The sequence below is a fragment of the Mobula birostris genome, chromosome 29 (genome assembly GCF_030028105.1).
Source record: "Mobula birostris isolate sMobBir1 chromosome 29, sMobBir1.hap1, whole genome shotgun sequence".
NCBI lineage: Eukaryota > Metazoa > Chordata > Chondrichthyes > Myliobatiformes > Myliobatidae > Mobula > Mobula birostris.
This window is the reverse complement of record NC_092398.1, coordinates 15,779,674-15,803,913: the sequence shown is the minus strand read 5'-3', so window position 1 is coordinate 15,803,913 and position 24,240 is coordinate 15,779,674. Positions and strand designations below refer to the sequence as shown.

The following is a 24,240-nucleotide window of genomic DNA, read 5'->3' as shown; positions in this document are numbered from 1 at the left end:
GTTACACTCTGATAAATAGAGGAAATATTTGTATCTTAGTGTTTACGTGTGGTGTTACATAATCTGTAAGCAAGGATGGGGATCTGAGAGACCGCGATCATTTGCTCATATATTGTTTTCATCTGTGCCCTCTATTTTCGTTTATAAAGTTGGTAGAGTATCGGATCCAGAGAATGATATGATGACGGAGATACGGTGAAATGGTGTCTTTGAGATAAGAATGCGTCCATGGAATAACTGAATGACAATAAGTAGGGGTTGTTTTGGTTGACGTACTGTTCTTTTTATTTCCGTCATGATTCTGTTGTATGTGAGATTAGTTCAAGGGAATAGAGTGCTTGATTGACAGACATAGTTTCAAAGCTGATACTTGTACAGATGGGGAGGACTGAGAACTGGGCTTGCGAGAGGAGAGCGTTCGCAAAATGAAATCACGGAATAATGACGAGGGCTCTTCTGTGAGGCGGCTTTGAAAGGTTTCTGGAGGTTTGATGTAGAATTAATGTAACTTATTCTTGCTTACCCTTTAGAGTGGTCTTGAAACACCAGAGTGAAAATGGTAAAGACTGAAAGCCGTTGTTCTTTCGTGCCGTTTGGTCGCTGTGTTATATAATCCAACCATCTTAATTTCAACTGGTCTTCGTGCTTTCTTTGTTTCCCTTGAGTTTGCAGATCCGCCCAGGCCCATCTTGTCGCTGGATTCCAGTCGAATTGCGGAGGGGAAAGGCGTTAAGTTTAATTGTTCAGTACCGAGGGAGACCTCGGTCTCTACATTCCACCTGAACATGAACAGAGATCAGCTAATTGATGCTTTTCTTCCGGCCAGCTGTTCCACAGAACAAATCAGACATCTTCCACATCCAGAAAAATGATTTGGAAAAGAGTGGAAATTACACCTGTCTCAACGTTCCGTGGTTGCTATGTTACTTTGGATTCCCAGCATCCGCAGACTTTCTTCTGTTGATGTTCGTGGAATCGGGTGACATTGGATGAACACATTAGTGTGGTGCTGGCATAATTGATCAACCTTATGGCATAGAGAAGCTTAGACGAGGTGCATAATACACCGTCGTATACACATGCAATGAAAAGATGCATCAACAGACCAACAGGATATGAAACATGATCTGCGCAGCAAGGCAGAATAAATTCCGATATCATATGTAAGACCCGCGTCTGAGCGGTCATGTGTCTCTTCCTTATTCGAAGTGAAGTGTCTTTCTTTGACTAGTGTCATTGTAATAACGCGAAACACGTGGAAGTCATAATGCAAAGGTGTCCTGGAACAATGGCCTCAATGAAGGGCTTAATGTTGCACAAAAATATTATAGGAGCTTCTTTAAAGTTTACAGATTATTCCTGAACCCAGCGTTAATAGAACATGCGACATAGAACAGCACAGCATGAGGACCACGATTTTCCACTGAACCAAATAAATTAATCATCAGATTGCAACTGAACTCAACTCTTATGCCGATACACTGTCTATACCCATACATTTTCCTCACATTCATCTGCTTGTCTGAATGTCTCTTAAAAGTCCCGAATGTATCCGTCTCTGCAACCACGCCTGGTAGCGGATTCAAGGCACCCATCACTCTAGGTGTATTGTAGAAAACTTGCCTCTAACATCTACCTTAAAAATTACACCCTCCTACCTTAAATGCATACCGTTTGGAATTAGGGATTTTAGCTTTGGGGGAAAAGATGTTGTCTGTCTACTCTATCTATGCCGCTCCTCGTCTGATAAAACTCTATCAAGTCTCCCCTCAGCCTCCGACGCTCCAGAGAAAACAACTTAAATGTGTCTAATCTCTCGTTATATCACATACTCTTCATTCCAGGCAGCATCCTGATGTTCCTATACTGCACCCTCTCCAAAGCCAAGATATCGCTTCCTATAATTGGACAAACAGAAATGTATGTATGCAATACTCCAGATGCGGCTTAACTAAAGTTTTCCAAAGTTGCAGCATAACTTCCTGAGCTTTGAACTCAATGCCTCGAGTACTAAAGGCAAGCATGGTATATTCCTTCTTCACCACCCCATGAACTTCTGTTGCCACCTTTGAGAAGCTATGAACGTGGATTAACTACGCATTAACTACGTTTAACGTCTTGTCCTTGATAAATCAGCTACTGTCTGAGAGGCGTCTTGGATTCCTTCAATTCGATTACCAAAGCAAAAGGTTTACAGCCGGTGCTATCTCACTCACGCAACCCTGGAGCATCTCCTCAGCAAAGGTGCATACATCAGGAAGCTCGTTATTGATTTCAGCTCGTTATTTAACACCATTTTCCCCTCTAAAGTAGTCAGTAAACTCCGAGACCTGGGCCTCAAGACCCTCCTGTGCAATTAGATCCTGGATTGCCTTACTTGTAGACCCCAGTCAGTTAGGACTGGCTCAATTAGGGATTCACTCGGACATCTGAACTCCCGGCACACCAGCGAATTCACACTGGAGAGAAGCCATTCAGCTGTTCTGAATGTGAGAAGGAATTCACTCACTCATCCACCCGACTGAAACACCAGCGAGTTCGCACTGGGGAGAGATCACTCATCTGTTTTGTGCGTGGGAAGGGATTCTCTCAGTCTTCCGGCCTGCAGACACACCAGCAAGTTCACACTGGGGACAGGCTATTCTCCTGTCAGACTGTAGGAAGGGATTCACTCCGTCATCTCTATTGAAGGTACATCTGTCATGGTACGGTCCGTGAAGTCCGTACTCCGGTTCACGGTCCAGTCCATCGTCCCTTGCTCCAGGTTTTCCTGTCTACCCTGCTTCTGTTCTTGTTGAGCTCTAATTAAGCTAGCTGATGCTCGGTGGGGCTGGCTGCATCAATACCTTCAGAGACCAGGGCGTAGCTGCTGGATTGTTCTTATCCTTACTCCTTATATCACTTCCTCTGCCTTCCGTTTCCTCGCCTGAAGCCCTGCCTTGTCTTGCTGGGAACTCTCGCCTTGTCTCGCCTGTAGTCTTGTCCCGCAGCCACCCTGTACCTACCTCCCTTCCTGTCTCTTGCCTATGTCGGGTAAGCCAGGCCGTATTGCCGTTATCTACGATTGGTTCTGTCCCTTCCTAACCCTTGCCTCCGTCAGGTAAGCCAGGCCATCTTGCCGTTACCTGCGGTTGGTTCTGTCCCTTCCTGTCCCTTGCCTCTGTCGGGTGGTGATCCGCGCCCTGCCCAGGAGGAGCCTCTAGCCTTCGGCCTCAAGACTGAAGACTCCAGCTTCCTGCTTCCTGCCAAGCCTCGCCTCTAGTCTCAAGCCTGCCTCCTGCGAAGCCTCGCCTCGACCCTCAGCCCTGAAGATCCCAGCCTCGTCCTGCTCGCCTGCCAAGTCTCGTCCTTGCCTAGTTCTCGGGTCCGAGCCAGAGGCAAGACCAAAGTACTGGGTCCTTGTCCAGTCTCTAGCTCGGAGACCAAACCCGGGCTCCTAGCCCTCTTGCCCAGTCCTGTTCCGGGTTCCCGGTTTCCGTGTCCATGTCCTTGCCCTCAGCCTGTATCCTAGTCCAGTCCCTAGTACTTCAGTGTCTGTGTCTTGCACTTGGATCCGTTCCCAGCCACCTCCTTATGACAACATCAGCAAGTTCACAGTGGAGAGAGGCCGTTTATCTGGTCAGACTGTGGAAAGCGATTCTCTCATTTATCTACCCTGGGGGGAAACCGTTCACCGTCTTAGACTCTGGGAAAGGATTCACTCAGTCATCTCAACTGAAGGTATATCAGTGAATTCACACTGGGGAGAAGGCATTTATCTGCTCAAACTGTGGGAAGGGATTCACATAATTACCCACCATACAGAGACACCAGCGAGTACACACTGGGGAGAGGTTGTTCACCTGTTCCACGTGTGGGAAGGGATTCACTCGGTCATCCAGTCTATACAGACACCAATCAGTTCACACTAGGAAGAGTCCATTCAACTGCTCTGACTGAAGAAAAGGATAATACCCAGTCATCTCAATGACTGGCACACCAGACAGTTCACACTGGGGAGAGGCCGTTCACCTGTTTTGACTAGGAAGAGATTCACTCAGTCATCTGACTTACAGAGTCACCAGTCAGTTCACACTGGGGAGAGGCCATTCACCTGTTCTCGTTGTTCTAAGGGATTTACGGACACATAATCAGTTCATAAGGGGGAGAGGCCATTCAACTGCTCTGACTGAGGAAAAGGATTTACTCAGTCATCGCAAATACTGGCACACCAGTTAGTTCACAATGGGGACGACCATTCAATTGTCCATACTGTGGCAAGTGATTCACTCAGACATCTGACCTACAGAGTCACCAGTCAATTCACACTGGGGAGAGGCCGTTCACCTGCTCTGAATATGGGAAGGGATTCACTCATTCATCCCTCTTCGTGACACACTGAGCTTACAATGAGGAGAAGTTGAAATCGGCTGCGTGCTGGATATTTAAACATTACAGTTGTTGAATCCAGAGGCAAGTTCAAAAGTGTAGTTTTGGCGTTGAACTCTGTAATTATTGCTGCACCCGATTCTGAATGCTGGTCACTGGGCATGAGAGGAATTTCTTCTCCAGGGAAGGCTAAGGCCAGATGGAGTGATACTGATTGGAGATTCAACAGTAAGTGGACAGCATATTATTTAGCTGCGAAAGAGATGTCATGCTCTTGGTCATGTCTCAAGATGGTATGATGCCTCCCAGGTGCTAGAGTCCAGGATGTCCCAGAACAGCTGCAGAATACTCTCAAGGGGGAAGGTAAGCAGCTAGAGGTCGAGGTGCACATTGGTAGAAAGAGGGAAGAGGTCTTGGACAGTGAGTATAGAGAGTTGGAAAGAGACTGAAAGCAGGACCTCTAAGGTACAAACGTCTAGGTTACTCCCCGTGCCAAATGCTAGTCAATGCAGGAATAGGATGATAGTACAGATGAATGAGTGCTGGGGAACCAAAGAGCAGGGTTTCAGGTTCTTGGATTATTGGAATATCTTCTGGGTCAGGAGTGACCTGTACAAAAAGGATAGATTCACCTAAACTGGAGGTGAACCAATATCTTGGCCTGAAGGTTCGATAGTGCTGCTCAGGAAGGTTTAAATTATTTGGAAGGAGATTGGGAACCAGAGCATCAGGTCAGAAAATGTAGGGATGGAGAGGAAGGTAAATGTTAGGGAGTAAAAGCGGGCAGGAGCAAAGTAATAGATATGAGACGATGGATAGCTTGAAGTGTGCGTCTTTTAATGCTAGGAGTGTTATAAATAAAGGAGATGAACTTGGAGCATGGGTTAGCATCATTTTATTGCCATTACAGAGACTTGGTTGAGACAGGGACAGGAATGGTGATTAATATTCCAGGGTTTCGATATTTTTGAAAAGATAGTGAGAGGTGTAAAGGATGGGGGCGGGAGGAGTTACATTACTAATCAGGGACAGATTCACAACTGCAGTCAGAGGGGACAGAATGGGGCTTGTCCACTGAGTCTGCAGTATATGGTAGAACAAAAATAGGAAGGGTGCAATCACGACATTGAGGAACATATATGCATGCAGATTAAGGAAACATGTAAAAACAATGGGCTTGTTGTCATTTGGGGAATTCAATGTGTAGGTAGAAGTTTCTTTGGTCATTTGGTTACTAATTTAATTCTTTCGGCACAACATTGTCGGTCAAAGGGCCTGTTCTAGTGATATACTGTTCTGTATTTACGATTCTATCCTTTCTTATATTAGGGACTCAAAACTGCTCATAACAACCCAAGTGCTGTCTGACCAATGCTTTATAGAGCCTCAGCATCACATTCCTGGTGAAATGTCAAGTCGTGTACAGTGTCTCAGCCTGAAACGTTGACTGTTTATTCCTTTGCAGAGATGCTGTCTGACCCACTGAGATCCTCCAGCATTTTCTTTGAGCTCCTCTTGGTTTCCACCATCTGCAGAATCTCTCGTGTGCAGCATTATATCTTTGCTTTTTTATTCTCGTCCTCTGAAATGAATGCTAATATTGCAATTGCCTTCCTTACCGCCAATTCAAGCTGCAAGCTAAACTTTAAGGAATAGTGGGTGCTCCCACTCTGTTTACAAATCTGATTTCTGAATTTGATAAACGTAAGGGAAACTGCAGATGCTGGAAATCCAGAGCAACACGTGAATAAAAAAAAACGTTGGAGGAACTCAGCAGCTCAAGCAGCATCTATGGACGTGAATAAATAGTCGACGTTTCAGGCAGAGATCCTTCTTTGGGATTGAAAAGGAAGAGGATAAGACCATAAGACACAAGAGTAGAATTAGGCCATCTGGCCCATCGAGTAGCTCCGCCATTCAATCATGGCTGATCCTTTTTCCCTCCTCCTAAATCCCAGTTACTCGCCTTCTACCTGTAACCAAGAACCTATCAATTTCTACCTTAAATATACCCAACGACCTGGCCTCCACAGCTGCATGTGGCAACAAATTCCACAAGTTCCCCACAATTTGGCTGAAGAAATTTCTCCGCATCTGTTTTGAAAGAGCACCCCTCTATGTCGAGGCTATGCCCTCTTGTCCTAGACTCTCCCACCATGGGAAACATCCTTTCCCCATCTCCTCTGTCTAGGGCTTTCAACATTCGTAAGGTTTCAATGAGATTCCTCCCCAACCATACTTCTGAATTCCAGCGAATACAGACTCAGAGCCACTAAACTTCCATCTAATGATAACCCTTTCATTACCGGAATCATCCTTGTGAACCGCCTCTGGACCCTCTAAAATGCCAGCACATCTTTTCTTCGGTGAGGACGCCAAAACTGTTCATAATGTGAGACCTCAGCATCACATCCCTGCTGTTGTATTCTAGACCTCTTGAAATAAATGCCAAAATGGCATTTGCCTTCCTCAACACCGACGTTACCTACAAGTTAACCTTTAAGGTGTTCTGCACACGGATTCCCAAGTCCCTTTGAATCTCAGATTTTTGGAGTTTCTCCCCCATTTAGAAAACGGTTTGCACATTTATTTCTACAACTAAAGTTCATGACTATGCATTTTCCAACATTGTATTTCATTTGCCACTTTCGTGTCCATTCTCCTAATCCAAGTCCTTCTTCAGCCTGCCTGCAATGCTACCTGCCCCTTCACCAATCTTCGTACCATCTGCAAACCTGGCAACAAACCCATCCAAATCATTGATTTACAGCATTAAGAGAAGCGGCTCCAGCTCCGACCCCTGCGGGACACCACTAGTCACTGGCACTAATATTTGTAATCCATATTAAATTGCAAAAGGAAGGTATATGTGTGACTGTAAGTAGAGGGATAGGGAATAGACAGATAGTTCAGTGTAGCCCTCTGGCCATTCCACTCAACAATATGTTTTGAAACTGCTGGGCGAGATGGGGAGAAACCACTTACCAGGGGAAAGCCGCAGCAACCAGCTCTCCGGCATTGAGTTTGGCTGCCTGCGGGAAGATACATCTCTGAGTTGTATTCTGTGTACATACTTTCATGATAAATGTACTTTTATCTTTGAAATTTTCAGAGTCCCAATGGCTTCTACAGCTATATTAAGAGCAAAAGGATAGCAAGGTATAGAATTGGTCGTCTTGAAGATCAGCGTGGGCTTCTATGCATAGAGGTGTCACAGGTGGGTGGAGACTTTATAGGGCTTCTTGCTCCTTTCTTTCCTCAGCAGATAGACACTTTGTCTAGAGATGTGAGGTAAACAGCAGTGTGGTTTGCACCGGAGACAGATTGCAGAGGAGGAGGTACTTACTGTCTTGAAGAAAATTAGTGTGGATAAATCCCCACGGCCAGACAAGATATCTCCTTAGACCATTTGTGAAGCTGGTGCAGAAATTGAAGGAGCCCTAGCAGAGATACTTCAATCGTTCTCAGCCACAGGTGAACTGCCGGGGCATTGAATGACAGCTAATGTTGTTCCATTGCTTGAAAAAGGCTTTAAGAATGAACGGAAAAATTATAGCCAGGTGAGCTTAATGAGAGTGATGGTAAATGTTTTGGTGCTGGAAATATATGTATTTTGATAGACAGGGCCTGATAAATGCTAATCAACATAGTTTCGTCCTTGGCAGGTCATGTCTAACCAATCGTATACAGTATTTTGACGAAATACCAGGAAAGTGATGAAAGCAAGGCAGCGGATGTTGTCTTCATGGACATTAGCAAGGCCTTTGACATGGTCCTAGCGAATACAATGTGAGTGGATCCCAGAATCAGGCGGTTTAAGTCTCCGTACAAGTGGCCATTACAGAGACTTGGCTGGCACCAGGGCAGGAATGGATTATCAATATTCCTGAATTTCAGTGCTTTAAAAGGGATAGAGAGGGCGGAAAAAGGGGAGGAGGGGTGGCATTACTGGTTAGGGATACTATTACAGCTACAGAAAGGGTGGATAATGTTGCAGGATCCTCTTTTGAGTCAATATGGGTGGAAGTCAGGAACAGGAAGGGAGCAGTTACTCTACTGGGGGTATTCTATAGGCCCCCTGGTAGCAGCAGAGATAAAGAGGAGCAGATTGGGAGGCAGATTTTGGAAAGGTGCAAATATAACAGTGTTCTTATCATGGGTGACTTTAACTTCCTTAATATTGATTGGCACCTGATTAGTTCCAAGGGTGTCCAGGATGCCTTCCTCTCACAGTATGTGGACAGGCCGACCAGGGGGAATGCCATACTAGATCTAGTACTAGGTAATGAACCGGGTCAGGTCGCAGATCTCTCAGTGGGTGAGCATCTGGGGGACAGTGACCACCGCTCCCTGGTCTTTATAATTATCATGGAAAAGGATAGAATCAAAGAGGACAGGAATTTTTTTTAATTGGGGAAAGGCAAATTATGAGGCTATAAGGCTAGAACATGCGGGTGTGAATTGGGATGATGTTTTTGCAGGGAAATGTATTATGGACATGTGGTCGATGTTTAGAGTTCTCTTGCGGGATGTAAGGAATAAATTTGTCCCGGTGAGGAAGATAAAGAATGGTAGGGTGAAGGAACCATGGGTGACAAGTGAGGTGGAAAATCTATGAGGTTTAGAAAGCAAGGATCAGCTGGGTCTATTGAGGAATATAGGGAGGCAAGAAAGGAGCTTAAAAAGGGGCTGAGAAGAGTAAGAAGGGAGCATGAGAAGGCCTTGGAGAGTAGGGTAAAGGAAAACCCCAAGGCATTATTCAATTATGTGAAGAAAAAAAAGGATGACAGGAGTGAAGGTAGGACCGATTAGAGGTAAAGGTGGGAAGAAGTGCCTGGAGGCTGTGGAAGTGAGCGAGGTCCTCAATGAATACTTCTCTTCGGTATTCACCAATGAGAGGGAACTTGATGATGGTGAGGACAATATGAGTGAGGTTCATGTTCTGGAGCATGCTGATATTAAGGGGGAGGAGGTGTTGGAGTTGTTAAAATACATTAGGACAGATAAGTTCCCGGGGCCTGACGGAATATTCCCCAGGCTGCTCCACGAGGCGAGAGAAGAGATTTCTGAACCTCTGGCTAGGATCTTTCTGTCCTCGTTGTCCACGGGAATGGTTCCGAAGGATTGGAGTGAGGTGAATGTTGTTCCCTTGTTCAAAAAAGGTAGTAGGGATATTCCAGGTAATTATAGACCAGTGAGCCTTACGTCTGTGGTGGGAAAGCTGTTGGAAAAGATTCTTAGAGATAGGATCTATAGGCATTTAGAGAATCATGGTCTGATCAGGGACAATCAGCATGGCTTTGTGAAGGGCAGATCGTGTCTAACAAGCCTGATAGAGTTCTTTGAGGAGGTGACCAGGCATATAGATGAGGATAGTGCAGTGGATGTGATCTATACGGATTTTCGTAAGGCATTTGACAAGGTTCCACATGGTAGGCTTATTCAGAGATTTACAATGCATGGGATACAGGGAAGTTTGGCCAGGTGGATTCAGAATTGGCTTCCCTGCAGAAGGCAGAGGGTGGTTGTAGAGGGAGTACATTCAGATTGGAGGATTGTGACTAGTAGTGTCCCAGAAGGATCTGTTCTGGGACCTCTACTGAATGTGACAAGATAGGTCGATAGGGAGTGATTTTACTCTTTGCATCCGCTGGAAGTGTGAATATTTAGCCCTAATATCACATGTGTATGCTGAGATTACTCTCACTGAAATCTAGCTGCCTCCGGCAGTTTGAAGAGACAACTCTGTACTAGTGTTCCCTTTGGTCTGCTTTGAGTTGGGAAAAATAGAAAATGAAAGAAGCCTCAAGCACAGTGTGTGGCAGAATGTTTCAACGCTTCCGCCGACGACGTAACTCTTTGAAGGGTGCCATGGTGAAGAAAGGCACGTTACTGTGTAATGATTAGGGCGAGGTAGTGTGGCCGAGCGGTCTAAGGCGCTGGATTAAGGCTCCAGTCTCCAAGGAGGCGTGGGTTCGAATCCCACCACTGCCATGGCGAGTACACGAAACGTTTTGCATAGCTAAATGTAAGAATGGCAAATCATCATGACTACGATTGGTGTCATAGCCAAGTGTATTACTGTGGGTCTGCCGAACACTCCAGATTGGCTGGGGCATCCTGTAGGTGGGTGGGAGTCGTGGCCTCTATTTATTGAAAGTAGTGGGTGAAAAAGTAATTAACATCAATATGTATTCTAGCTCATTTCTGTAGCGCCGTCTGACCGGTTTCTTGAAAACAAAATGCAGCGAACTAGTCGGAGTTCAATTCAAGAGACGTTTGAAACGCAGTTTTTCAGTAAGACCAGGACAAGTTTCAAAGGTTTCAAAGGTACATTTAATGTATACAATATACATCCTGAAATGCTTTTTCTTCGCAACCATCCACGAAAACAGAGGAGTGCCCCAAAGAAAGAACGACGGTTAAATGTTAGAACCCCAAAAGTCTCGTCCCCAGCTCCCCTCCGTCTCTCTCGTAAGTGACAGCAAGCAGCAATCCCCCCTCCCCGACCGGCAAAAGATCATGGGCACCCGCCGCCGGGCACTCAACCGTTAGCAAAGCAACAGTAAAGACACGGACTTGCAGTTACCTCAAAGACTTCGCGTTTCACCCTGTACCCGACATACCACAGGCTCTGTCTGCCTCTCTCTCTCTCTCTCTCTCTCTCTCTCTCTCTCTCTCTTCCCCCCCCCCATCCCTAGTAAGTTCATAAGGCAGATCACGGCCGCATGTTGTAAACGATTGTCACCGTAAAACAATCTGTAAAAACTGTAACTGTAAAAATGCTATATCAGGGCAAAACAAGCTAGTGTCATCTACTTGAAACCGGCATTATGTTTCTGAGACACATAAACAATCAGACCTGTAACATTTTCGATGAATTTTATACACTGTATCATTGTTCCGTTCCTTTTTGAGGCATTATGCTCTGTTAGAGGGTAATTTGTGATTTTTAGTGCTTTGCTGAAAGCCGCTTTCATCACATGGCAAATCACCCCATAACTCAAAGGTTCCGCTGGGAGTTGAACCCAGGATCTCCTGTTTACTAGACAGGCGCTTTGACCAGTTAAGCCACGGAACCTTCGCGTTGTCCAGCAGCTGGTATAATGATAGTTCACTTGCACTAACTCTTCTTCGTCTGCTAGCGAGAGAAATGCTTCAGATTCAGACTGTCACAATAAGATAAAACAAAGTAAACCGTATTGAGACTCATCCAAAATCCATAATATAGGTTCCTGTTCTCACCACAGTTCACAATTTTCGGAACATTGCTTCAATTCACAGACACGCAGCCGGGAGGCAGTGACCGATTCACCAGCCCTGAAGCCTCATGCGAAGGGCGGAAGGATTGTCACCACTTCGTCACGGGTTAATTGATGAGTTTAAGCACTTCTTCAATCAATGTGGCGGGTGGTTTCATGCAATGTGATCGTCCTGGCTCTTTAAGCAAGGAGGATTAAAGTAACATCCGTGCTGTGAGGATGACTCACAACTTTGAAGCTGGGGAAGAACCATTCAAGAGTTAGACCTGGAGGCATTTAACCATCAGAGGACAACGACGTAAGAAATAGTCGGAATAACCAAATTTTTAAAAAGGAATTGAAAACAAAATGTCTGACATATCTATTCGGTATTTTCCAACAGAATAGATAAGGCCGAATGATTGGGCAGAGTAACTTCGCATTGCAGGAACACCCTGGTTAATGTGCGGAGAAATGTTTGTAAGGAAAATTGAATAAAGCTTTCGCTTGCCTTAAACAGAGAGAAATGCAGTAAACGGATGTGACCGTTTGGGGAGGTTGGACAAGTCGGCCATGCTGAGGATTGTTGTTGAGTCTTTTTGTCAATAGGATGAGGGAATAAAATTGCCCAGAGTTCCTGATAACACTGGGTTTGGTTTTAATGTGTGCAGGGAGGGTGACAATACGCTGCTTGAGGGAAATACATTGCCCAGCAAGTGGATACATTGCTCGGCCTTTCCCAGTGGGAAACGCGTAACATGACTCAATAGGTGAAAAATTGAACGGCAAGACATCTTCTGTCAGGTATATGGATTCACTTTTTTCGGTGATATTACTGAGTGTCAGAGCAGAATTTTTGAATTTGTCAAAGGTACCGTGCACACATGCATAGCAATAACTGGCTTAGGTCCTGATGCCGGTACGGAGACTTAAACCGTCTGATTCTGGGATCCACTCACATTGTATCCGCTAGGACCTGCCATCCAATGATATGAGTCCCAGAGCTGTACAACTTCCACATGAAATTTCCATCTATAATGTTCTGTTTCATTTATATAACTGATAAGCTCGTGTCGGTTTACGATTCTCTCAGTCCCGTGGAGAATTAGACCGAGGCAGTTATCTAAGTTTGGAGTCTGTGCGAGTAACGTGCAAGGGAAAATAAACACCGCAGGGAATACTTGATAGATCAGGCAGTATCTGTGGAGAGTAAGAGAATTCTTTCAAAACCTAACTCCTTTGGTTGTCAGTAACAGAAGAACATAACCCAGTTTGGTGGATTTAGCTGCCCGGGGAGAAATATAAAAACATTTCCTGAGGCTGCATTCTATTAGTGTGATTAATCCTTGAGTAAGGCAAGTCAATTGTCAATTATTCTAAGAGAAAATTATTTTAAAGTAATACAAGAGAAAACAAAAAAAAACAGAATACAAGATCTAGTGTGACTGTTACAATTATAGAGAGGTAGGTATTGAGGCCAAGAATTCATCTTGAAAGTATAAGAATGCGTTTAACATGGCAAACGCTGCCACTGAGCTGAGTTTTTCGTGCTTACAAGCTTTTGTATCTGCTGCCCAGGGAGGAGAGAAGATGTCTAGGGTGGTAGGGGGACTTTGATAATGCTAGCTGCGTTCTGGAGGCAACACGAAGGGTCAACATTATGCATGGAGGAGAGGATGGTATTCTGTCCACAACGGGTCTCAAACTAACCCAAGCAGGTTAGTTACTTGGGACTCGTCATAACTTCTGGGAGATGAGAAATTGATAAGCAGCATGTAGATATTGTGACAAAACTATCTCTTCCCACTGATGTAGGAGATTGAGATGGTTCCTCACTTTGGTACATTTCTACAGGCGTTTAATACAAGAATCATCGATCCAGTTATCATGAGCCAGAATATTCCCATATTTCTCCTTCCAGGCAGTGTTGTAGCGTCCACGTTATGTCTTCGGAGATAATGACACCCAGGAACTTGAAATTGCTCACTCTGTCCACTTCCGATCCCAATATGGTTTGTGTTTCTTCGTCTTACCCCTTATGAAATCAGCTCTTCGGTCTTGCTGACGTTGAGTGCGAGCTTGGTGTGGCGACACCACTCAACTATCTCGCTCCTGTACACCCTTTCATCACCACCTGAAACTCTATCAACAATGGTTGTATCATCAGCAAGTTTATAGGTAGCATTTGAGCTTTGCCTGGCCCTAAAGTCATCGGTGTAGAGAAGTAGAGCAGTGGACTAAGCACGCATCCCTGTGGCGCAACAGTGTTGATTGCCATTTAGGTGGAGATGTTATTTCCAATCCGCACCGATTGTGGTCTGCCGGTTTTGAATCGAGGATCCACTTGCGGAGGGTAGTACAGAGGCCTATGTTCTGTAGCCTTTCCATCAGGACTGTAGGTTCTATTGAGTATATTGATTTCGGGACGGTGCAGACATCGGACACCTTGGAACCCAGAAGCCTCTGCTTTTAAAATCTGCCGTCGTTGACGCATCTTTTTCAGCCCCACCGGGTCCCGAGGAGCGTTCTGCTGATGAGCAGAGATGTTGGCGCCATTTCGACAGCGCATGCTCATCGTTGTAACCGTGACCAGATAGATGGGTTTCTCGTGCTGGGGGTTTCTGGGTATACAGGTAGCCATGGGTTACACAGCCAGCGCTTTCCCTGCCATCCTGTCATGCGTGTTTGGAGGGGCAGGCGGACGGAATGGGAGCAAATGGATCTCCCAAACACCGCCGACTTTCAGCTATCTAAATCCAAAAATTAGGAACTCGGAACAATTAACATAGTTCCGAGTTAATCTCGAATGAAGAGTCGTCCTTTGAGTCAATGAAAATGTGAATAAGTACCGCATGGGAAAATTAAAAAAGAACAAAATCCTTCCATTGGCTTTACTTCTTGAGAAAATCACATTTGTTTTACCTTCTGGACCTCTCTACCCATTAGAACATATTTTGTACCATTCTCACTAGGTATTGGGTAACAAGTGACCTGTAGCTTTCACAACACTAAATTGCCACTCTCCAATGAGAAACCCTACTGTCCTTCCCTTCGTATTCATTGGCATTGCCATTAGTTCACCACCGTCAATCACCTTGTGAGGGGGGCGGTGGGGGTCAGAGTAATTAGAAAGTCTCCAGGATCAGCCATGCAATATAATGTGCTCTTTGTGGCATTGTGGGACGTGAGCAGAAGTTGAAGTAATACTGATGGAGACAAACTGAGTCAAGTCACAGGTTGATGTTGGGCAGAAATTGCCTATTCTGATAGAGACAGGAAAGCAGAGAATTTGAGGCTCAGTCCAGATGTCTGATCTTTGCCCAGTTAAGAGATGAGGAGTTGTTCTTCCAATTGGCGTAAATCCTCAGTGTAACAGTGTGATGTCATCGCTCATCATAGAGATGGCAATGATCTCATCCGAAATATTGTCCTTCATGCATCGATGTATTTTGTAAACCTTTTTACAGGTTAGAAACAGCAAATAGTTTGTGCACAGGAATCTCAAAGACTACAGGTCAGTTTTGCTGTCGCTGTACAAGTATTTAAGGAGAGACCAGAAATTTCCCTTCTCGCACCAACATATCTGTTGTAAATCAGTGGAGATGAAGAGGTATCTCGTGCCATCTGGAAGCCTGCTTTGTGTCTGAAATGGGGTTTTCTGTTTTGACTTTGTGTAATCCACTGGAGCTGGGATGCTGTGAACACAGCAGCATTTGTTCACTGGAGATTAGTTCCTCAACTGCATTGACTGGCCGACGGATTCACTACATCTGACATCTGACTTGATGAATTGCCAAAGAGTTGAATACACGGAGATATAATTGTCCTTCTCTCAGTGTGGGAAGGGATTCAGTCACTCAGCGTTGCCTTGAACATCAGTGAGGACACACTGAGGGGAGACCATTCACCTTCTCTGTGTATGGGAGGAATCTGTTCACTCATCCAGACTGAAGATATATCAGCACGTTCACACCGTAGTGAGATAGTTCACCTGTTCTATCTGCGGGAAGCGAAACATGCAGTCGTCCAAGCTGAAGATGCACCAGAAAATTCAGATCGGTGAGGGATAGTTCACCTTTTCTGTGTCTGTGAAGAGATTCATTCACTCAGTCCACCTGGGCTATCAAAAAGGCAAAAGGAATGTTGACTATCATTGCGAGAGGTTTTGAATTGAAGAGCAGGGAGATTCTGCTGCAACTGTACGGCATACTGGGGTAAATCCTATCAGACCCTGGGGACTTATCCACCTTAATACTCATGAGGAGGCCCAATGCTTCCTCCTCCTTGACTTCCAAATGCCTTAACATGTTTATACACTCAGCACTGATCTCCTGGTCTTCCATATTTTTTCACGTGGTAAATTCTGAAGCAACGTACTCATTAGGTACCTGACACGAATTCTCCAGATCTAAGCAAGTGCTTCTCCTTTATCCTTGAGTGGCCCCACTCTCTCTCTGGTTATTCTGTTGTTCTTGATGTACGTATGCAATATTTTGGGATTCAACTTATTCCTCTTGGCCAAGAACATTTCAAGGCCCCTCCTAACTTTTCTAATTCCCTTCTTTAGTTCTGTTTTGGTGTCTTTATATTCCTCAAGTGTTTCTTTGATCTTAACATCTGAAAATTTACCTACTTTTCCTTTTTTCTTCCTGACTAAATTCATCACCTCTCCAGACATCCAAGGTTCTGGGGAGATTTGCGAGGGCTACTGAGGTGACTTTAAACAAGAATGGTTGGGGTGTGGGAATCAAATTAAAGAGACTGGAGACAGGAGGTTAGTTCACAACAGGGGGATGGGAACAAGTGCAGAGAGACAGAGGGGTGTGAAATGAGGATAGAAGCAAAAAAGTAGTAAGCTGAAAAGTAAAAGTGGCAGGCCGGCAAATCAAGGGCAAAAATCAAAAAGGGTCACTTTTCAACATAATTGTATAAGGGCTATGACTGTTGTAAAAGCGATCCTGAAGGCTTTCTGTGTCAATGTAAGGAGCTTTCGTAACAAGAAGAATGAACTAAAAGTGCAGATTGTTATTAATGAATATGATATAGTTGGGATCACAGAGACATGGCTCCAGGCTCCAAGGATGGGAGCTCAACGTTCAGGGATATTCAATATTCAGGAGGGATAGATATGAAAGAAAAGGAGGTGGGGTAGCATTGCTGGTTAGAGAAGAGATTAACGCAATAGAAAGGAAGGACATTAGCCGGGAGGATGTGGAATCGATATGGGTGGAGCTGCATAACACTAAGGGGCAGAAAACGCTGGTGGAAGTTATGTACAGACCACCTAACAGTAGTAGTGAGGTTGGGGATGGCATTAAACAGGAAATTAGAAATGCGTGCAATAAAGAAACAGCAGTTATAATGGGTGACTTCAATCTACATATAGATTGGGTGAACCAAATTGGTAAGGGTGCTGAGGAAGAGGATTTCTTGGAAAGTATCCGGGATGTTTTTTTGAACCAACATGTCGAGGAACCAACTAGAGAGCAGGCCATTCTGGATTGAGTATTGAGCAACGAGGAAGGGTTAGTTAGCAATCTTTTCGTGCGATGCCCCTTGGGTAAGAGTGATCATAATATGGTGGAACTCTTCATTAAGATGGAGAGTGACATAGTTAATTCAGAAACAAAGGTTCTGAACTTAAAGAAGGGTAACTTTGAAGGTATGAGACGTGAATTACCTATGACAGACTGGCAACTGACACTTAAAGGGTTGACGGTGGAGATGCAATGGCAAGCATTTAAAGATCGCATGGATGAACTACAACAATTACTCATCCCAGTTTGGCAAAAGAATAAGTCAGGGAAGGTAGTGCACCAGTGGCTGACAAGGGAAATTATGGATTGTATCAATTCCAAAGAAGAAGCATACAAATTAGCCAGAAAAAGTGGCTCACCTGAGTACTGGGAGAAATTCAGAGTCCAGCAGAGGAGGACGAAGGGCTTAATTAGGAAAGGGAAAAAAGATTATGAGAGAAAACTGGCAAGGAACATAAAAACTGACTGTAAAAGTTTTTATAGATATGTGAAAAGAAAAAGATTAATCAAGAGAAATGTAGGTCCCCTACAGACAGAAACAGGTGAATTGATTATGGGGAGCAAGGACATGGCAGACCAATTGATAGATAGGTAGATAGATAGATATACTTTATTAATCCGAGGGAAATTTGATTTCGTTACAGCCGCACCAACCAAGAATAGACCGTAAATATTGCAATACAAAAACCACGAACAATCAAACAGCAAAATGCAAACGCAGAAGTCCAGGACCAGTCTATTGGCTCAGGGTATCTGACCCTCCACGGGAGGAGCTGCACGTTCGATGCCCACAGGCAGGAATGTCCTCCCGTGCCGCCATGTGATGTATAACGGTGGATAATGTGGCCGAAGTCCAAAAGTAAAAAGTTCAATATCCAGTCTGCAAACTCGTTCCTCGATGGAAACATTCATCGATGAATAACTACTTTGGTTCTGTCTTCACTAAGGAGGACATAAATAATCTTCCGGAAATAGTAGGGGACAGAGGGTCCGGTGAGATGGAGGAACTGAGAGAAATACATGTGTAGCCTCTCTGGTCACCCTCAGGGTCGCTCGGCTCGCTGTCGTCTAGGGAAACAGCCTCGGCCCCGCCAAACTGAGTAATTAGTTTGTGTGGATGCTGTGTGATGTACCCCACCCCGCCCAAATAACAGACAATACACCAGATGCAATTAAATGATTTACAGTTTATAGATATTACTGGAACTATATAATTAAGAGAAAATAAAATATAAAAGGTGCCACACTTATCAAAGTTCAGTCTCTTCTTGCACAAAACAGTTGGAGGTCAAGGAACTTCTTCTTCACCCTGCGACCCCTCGGACTACCTCGACCGGCCGCCTGGGTCCAACAACGGTGGTCGACCAGACGCTCCACACTAGTCCGTCTCAATCTCCTCGCCGAACGCCCTCCTCGGGGTCCGACCCCGTTAGCGGACATCACAGCACCTGGTCCATCCTCTGACTCTCTCTCCCGCCTTCTGCCCCAAAACCCCGCGCATACAGTATCTTCAAATACACCAAAACCATAACAACAATCCCAATTGGTTAATAGCATTTTCTTATCATACCCGAAACCAAAACAAGCTGCTAGCGCAAACATTCTCAACGTTTAACACAACAAAGCCGCATTCTCCAGATTAACATAACAATGACGACATTTTAATTAGTCTCCGCAGTAACATAAATTCGAAACCCTATTACATAATATTTTAGAAATAGATAAGAATTTAACTTCTGGTAACATTTGGGGCAAACTGAAAAGGGTGTTGAATACAGGACTGCAGGAGTTATATTTCAATGCACGAGGCATACGGAATAAGGTAGCTGATCTTGTACTTTAGTCAGAGAGTGGCAGGTATGATGTTGTGAGCATCACTGAGTCATGGCTGAACAACGATCAGGGTTAGGAGCCTAACATAAAAGGATGAACATTGTATATAAATATAGGCAGGTAGGCAGGGGAGGGGTGGGTGGGGCGACTTTGTTGTTAAAATGTGACATTAAAATCTCATAAGTAGTTAACATAGGATCAGAAGAATTAGAATCATTGAGGGTAGAGTTAAGAAACTACAAAGGTAAAAAGACCCAGATGGCCTCCGAACAGTAGCCAGGATATGGGAAGCAATGATAGATGGGGTAACTCTGATAGAACAGATGGACTGATTGGTCTCCCTCTATGTCATGGTGAATTCTGAGCCGCTTCAGTTAGTTTGCTTCTATTAGATCGCCCTCCATTCAGTAATTAACCTCACAGATGTTGGCTCCAAATCTAATTCACACTACCCCCTGCTGGTGAAATAATTGTCATACAAAAGTGAACCAAAATGAATGTTCCAGCGATATCTATCATAAAATTCCAGAGTACATCTGTGAATCTCCGTTCAAATCACATTATTATGCTTAGTAGACTCCATTGCTTCTTTTGGGCCATACATCATGGTCCCAAGGGTAAGTTTATATAATTCATATAATTCCCCAGTCTAGCCTGTGGGGCAATTGAACGCTATTCACAGCTGAAGAGTAGAAATAATGTTAATATACACCTGAGCGAATTTTCTTCATCATAACTCTTCATAAGTATCTAGTTAAGGATCGTTCAATAATTGGATAACAACTTTTAACGTGTACAGAGTATATTAATCATTGTCTAATTCTCCGTCCAAGCAATGTTTCAAATTACCAGTTACGCTCTGATAAATAGAAGAAATATTTGTATCTTAAGCGCTTACGTGTGGTGTTACATAATCTGTAAGCAAGGATAGGGATCCGAGAGACTGTGATCATTTGTGTCATATATTGTTTTCATCTGTGCCCTCTATTTTCGTTTATAAAGTTGGTAGAGTACCGGATCCAGAGAATGATATGATGACGGAGATACGGTGAAATGGTGTCGTTGAGATAAGAATGCAGCCATGGAATAATTGAATGCCGATAAGTGGGGGTTGTTTTGGTTGACGTACTGTTCTTTTTATTTCCGTCATGATTCTGTTGTATGTGAGATTAGTTCCAGGGAATAGAGTGCTTGATTGACAGACGTAGTTTCAAAGCTGATACTTGTACAAATGGGGAGGACTGAGAACCGGTTTGCGACAGGACAGCGTTTTCAAAAGGAAATAACGGAATAGTGACGAGGGCTTTTCTGTGAGGCGGTTTTGAAAGGTTTCTGGAGGTTTGATGTAGAATTAATGTAACTTACTCTTATTTACCCTTTAGAGTGGTCGTGAAGGCCAAGAGTGAAAATGGTAAAGACTGAAAGCCTTTGTTCTTTCTTGCTCTTTGGTCGCTGTGTTAGGTGATAAAATCATCTTAATTTCAACTGGTCTTCGTGTTCTCTTTGATTCCCTTGCGTTTGCAGATCTGCCCAGGCCCATCTTGTCGCTGGATTCCAGTCTGATTGCGGAGGAAAAAGGCGTAACGTTTAATTGCTCAGTACCGAGGGAGACCTCGGTCTCTACATTCCACCTGAACGTGAACAGAGATCAGCTAATTGACGCTTTTCTTACGGCCAGCTGTTGCACAGAACAAATCAGACATCTTCCACATCCAGAAAAATGATTTGGAAAAGAGTGGAAATTACACCTGCGGCTACGTTCCATGGTAGCTGTGTTACTTTGGATTTCCAGCATCCGCAAAATTTCTTCTCTTGATGTTCGTGGAATCGGGTGACACTGCATGAACACATTAGTGTGGTGCTGGCGGAACTGATTAACCTTATGGCATAGAGAAGCTTAGACGGGGTGCATAATAAACCGCCGTATATTCATTTCATGAGAAGATGCATCAACAGACCAACAGGATATGAAACCTGATCTGCACGGCAAGACAGAGTAAATTCTGATATCATATGTAAGACCCGCGGCTGAGCAGTCATGTGTCTCTTCCTTATTCGAAGTTAAGTGTCTTTATTTGACCAGTGTCATTGTAATAATGCGAAAAAGGTGGAAGTCATAATGCAAAGATGTCCTGGAACAATGGCCTCAATGAAGGGCTTAATGTTGCACAAAAATATTATAGGAGCTTCTTAAAATTTACAGATTATTTCTGAACCCAGCGTTAATAGAACATGCGACATAGAACAACACAGCATGAGGACCACGATCTTCCACTGAACCAAATAAATTAATCATCAGATTGCAACTGAACTCAACTCTCATGCCGGTACAATGTCTATACCCATATATTTTCCTCACATTCATCTGCTTGTCTGAATGTCTCTTAAAAGTCCCGAATGCATCCGTTTCTGCAACCACGCCTGGTAGCGGATTCTAGGCATCCATCACTCTAGGTGTAGAAAACTTGCCTCTAACATCTACCATAAAAATTACACCCTCCTACCTTAAATGCATGCCGTTTGGAATTAGGGATTTCAGCTTTGGGGGACAAGATGTTGTCTGTCAACTCTATCTATGCCTCTCCTCGTCTGATAAAACTCTATCAAGTCTCCCCTCAGCCTCCGACGCTCGAGAGAAAACGACTTGTGTTTGTCCAATCTCTCGTTATATCACGTGCCTTTCATTCCAGGCAACATCCTGATATTCCTATTCTGCACCCTCTCCAAAGCCAAGATATCGCTTCCTATAATCGAGCAAACAGAAATGTATGTATGCAATACTCCAGATGCGGCTTAACTAAAGTTTTCCAAAGTTGCAGCATAACTTCCTGAGCTTTGAACTCAATGCCTCGAGTACTAAAGGCAAGCATGGTATATTCCTTCTTCACCACCCCATGAACTTCTGTTGCCACCTTTGAGAAGCTATGAACGTGGACTCCAAGATCCCTCCACGCATTAACTCCGTTTAGCGTCTTGTCCTTGATAAATCAGCTCCTGTCTGAGAGGCGTCTTGGATTCCTTCAATTCGATTACCAATGAAAAAGGTTTACAGCCGGTGCTATCTCACTCACGCAACCCTGGAGCATCTCCACAGTAAAGGTGCATACATCAGGACGCTCGTTATTGATTTCAGCTCGGCATTTAACACCATTATCCCCTCTAAAGTAGTCAGTAAACTCCGAGACCTGGGCCTCAAGACCCTCCTGTGCAATTAAATCCTGGATTTCCTTACTTGTAGACCCCAGTCAGTTAGGACTGGCTCAGTTAGGGATTCACTCAGACATCTGAAATCCCGGCACACCAGCGAATTCACACTGCAGAGAGGCCATTCAGCTGTTCTGAATGTGAGAAGGAATTCACTCACTCATCCACCCGACTGAAACACCAGCCAGTTCGCACTGGGGTGATATCACTCATCTGTTTTGTGTGTGGGAAGGGATTCTTTCAGTCTTCCGGCCTGCAGACACACCAGCAAGTTCACACTGGGCGCAGGCTATGCGCCTGTCAGACTGTAGGAAGGGATTCACTCCGTCATCTCTATTGAAGGTACAGCTGTCCTGGTCCGTCCGTGAAGTCCGTATTCCGGTTCACGGTCCGGTCCATCGACCCTTGCTCCAGGTTTTCCTGTCTACCCTGCTTCTGTTCTTGTTGAGCTCTAATTAAGCCAGTTGATGTTCGGTGGGGCTGGCTGCATAATTACCTTCAGAGATCAGGGCGTAGCTGCTGGATTGCTCTTGTCCTTACTCCTTATATCCCTTCCTCTGCCTTCCGTTTCCTCGCCTGAAGCCCTGTCTTGTCTTGCTGCTCACTCTCGCCTTGTCTCGCCTGTTGTCTTGTCCTGCAGCCACCCTGTACCTACCTCCCGTCCTGTCCCTTGACTCCGTCGGGTAAGCCATGTCGTATTGCCGTTATCTACGGTTGGTTCTGTCCCTTCCTAACTCTTGCCTCCGTCGGGTAAGCCAGGCCATCTTGCCGTTACCTGCGGTTGGTTCTGTCCCTTCCTGTCCCTTGCCTCTGTCGGGTGGTGATCCGCACCCTTCCCAGGAGGAGCCTTTAGCCTTCGGCATCAAGCGTGAAGACTCCAGCCTCCAGCCTGCTGCCAAGCCTCGCCTCTAGTCTCTAACCTCAAGACTGAAGACTCCAGCTTCCTGCCTCCTGCCAAGCCTCGCCTCGAGCCTCAATCCTGAAGATTCCAGCCGCCTGCCTCCTGCCAAGCCTCGCCTCTAGACTCAAGCCTGAAGATTCCAGCCTGGTCCTGCTCGCCTGCCAAGTCTCGTCCTTGCCTAGTTCTGGGGTACGAGCCAGAGGCAAGACCCAGTTACTGGGTCCTTGTCCAGTGACTGGCTCGGAGTCCAAGCCCGGGCTCCTAGCCCTCTTGTCCAGTCCTGTTCCGGGTTCCCGGTTTTCGTGTCCATGTCCTTGCCCTCAGCCTGTATCCTAGTGTCAGTCCCTAGTACTTCAGTGTCTGTGTCTTGCACTTGGGTCCGTTCCCAGCCACCTCCCTATAACAACATCAGCAAGTTCACAGTGGAGAGAGGCCGTTTATCTGGTCAGACTGTGGAAGGCGATTCTCTCATTTATATACCCTGCTGGCACACCAGCAAGTTCACACTGGGGAGAGAGCATCTTCCAGCTCAGAATGTGGGAAGGGAATCATTCAGTCATCCAACGTGCAGACACACCTGCGAGTTCACACTGGGGAGAAACCGTTCACCGTCTTAGACTCTGGGAAAGGATTCAGTCAGTCATCTCAACTGAAGGTATATCAGCGAATTCACACTGGGGAGAAGGCATTTACCTGCTCAGACTGTGGGAAAGGATTCACATAATTATCCACCATACAGAGACACCAGCGAGTACACACTGGGGAGAGGCTGTTCACCTGTTCCACGTGTGGGAAGGAATTCACTCGGTCATCCAGTCTATACAGACACCAATCAGTTCACACTAGGAAGAGTCCATTCAACTGCTCTGACTGAAGGAAAGGATAATACCCAGTCATCTCAATGACTGGCACACCAGTCAGTTCACACTTGGGAGAGGCCGTTCACCTGTTTTGACTAGGAAGAGATTCACTCAGTCATCTGACTTACAGAGTCACCAGTCAGTTCACACTCGGGAGAGGCCATTAACCTGTTCTCGTTGTTCTAAGGGATTTCCGGACACATAATCAGTTCATACGGGGGAGAGGCCATTCACCTGCTCTGACTGAGGAAAAGGATTTACTCAGTCATCGCAAATACTGGCACACCAGTTAGTTC

The 24,240-nt window shown here is 45.0% G+C and overlaps 2 non-coding genes and 1 pseudogene across 2 annotated transcripts; 1 reads left to right on the top strand and 2 right to left on the bottom strand.

The window, feature by feature from the left end:
• Positions 1–24,240, bottom strand: part of LOC140189847 (histone H2AX-like) — an 836,563-nt pseudogene that overhangs the window by 499,602 nt on the left and 312,721 nt on the right.
• trnal-aag (transfer RNA leucine (anticodon AAG)) lies at positions 10,281–10,362 on the top strand. Its single transcript has one exon. It is a non-coding gene; the product is annotated as a tRNA-Leu (tRNA).
• Positions 11,376–11,449, bottom strand: trnat-agu (transfer RNA threonine (anticodon AGU)). Its single transcript has one exon. It is a non-coding gene; the product is annotated as a tRNA-Thr (tRNA).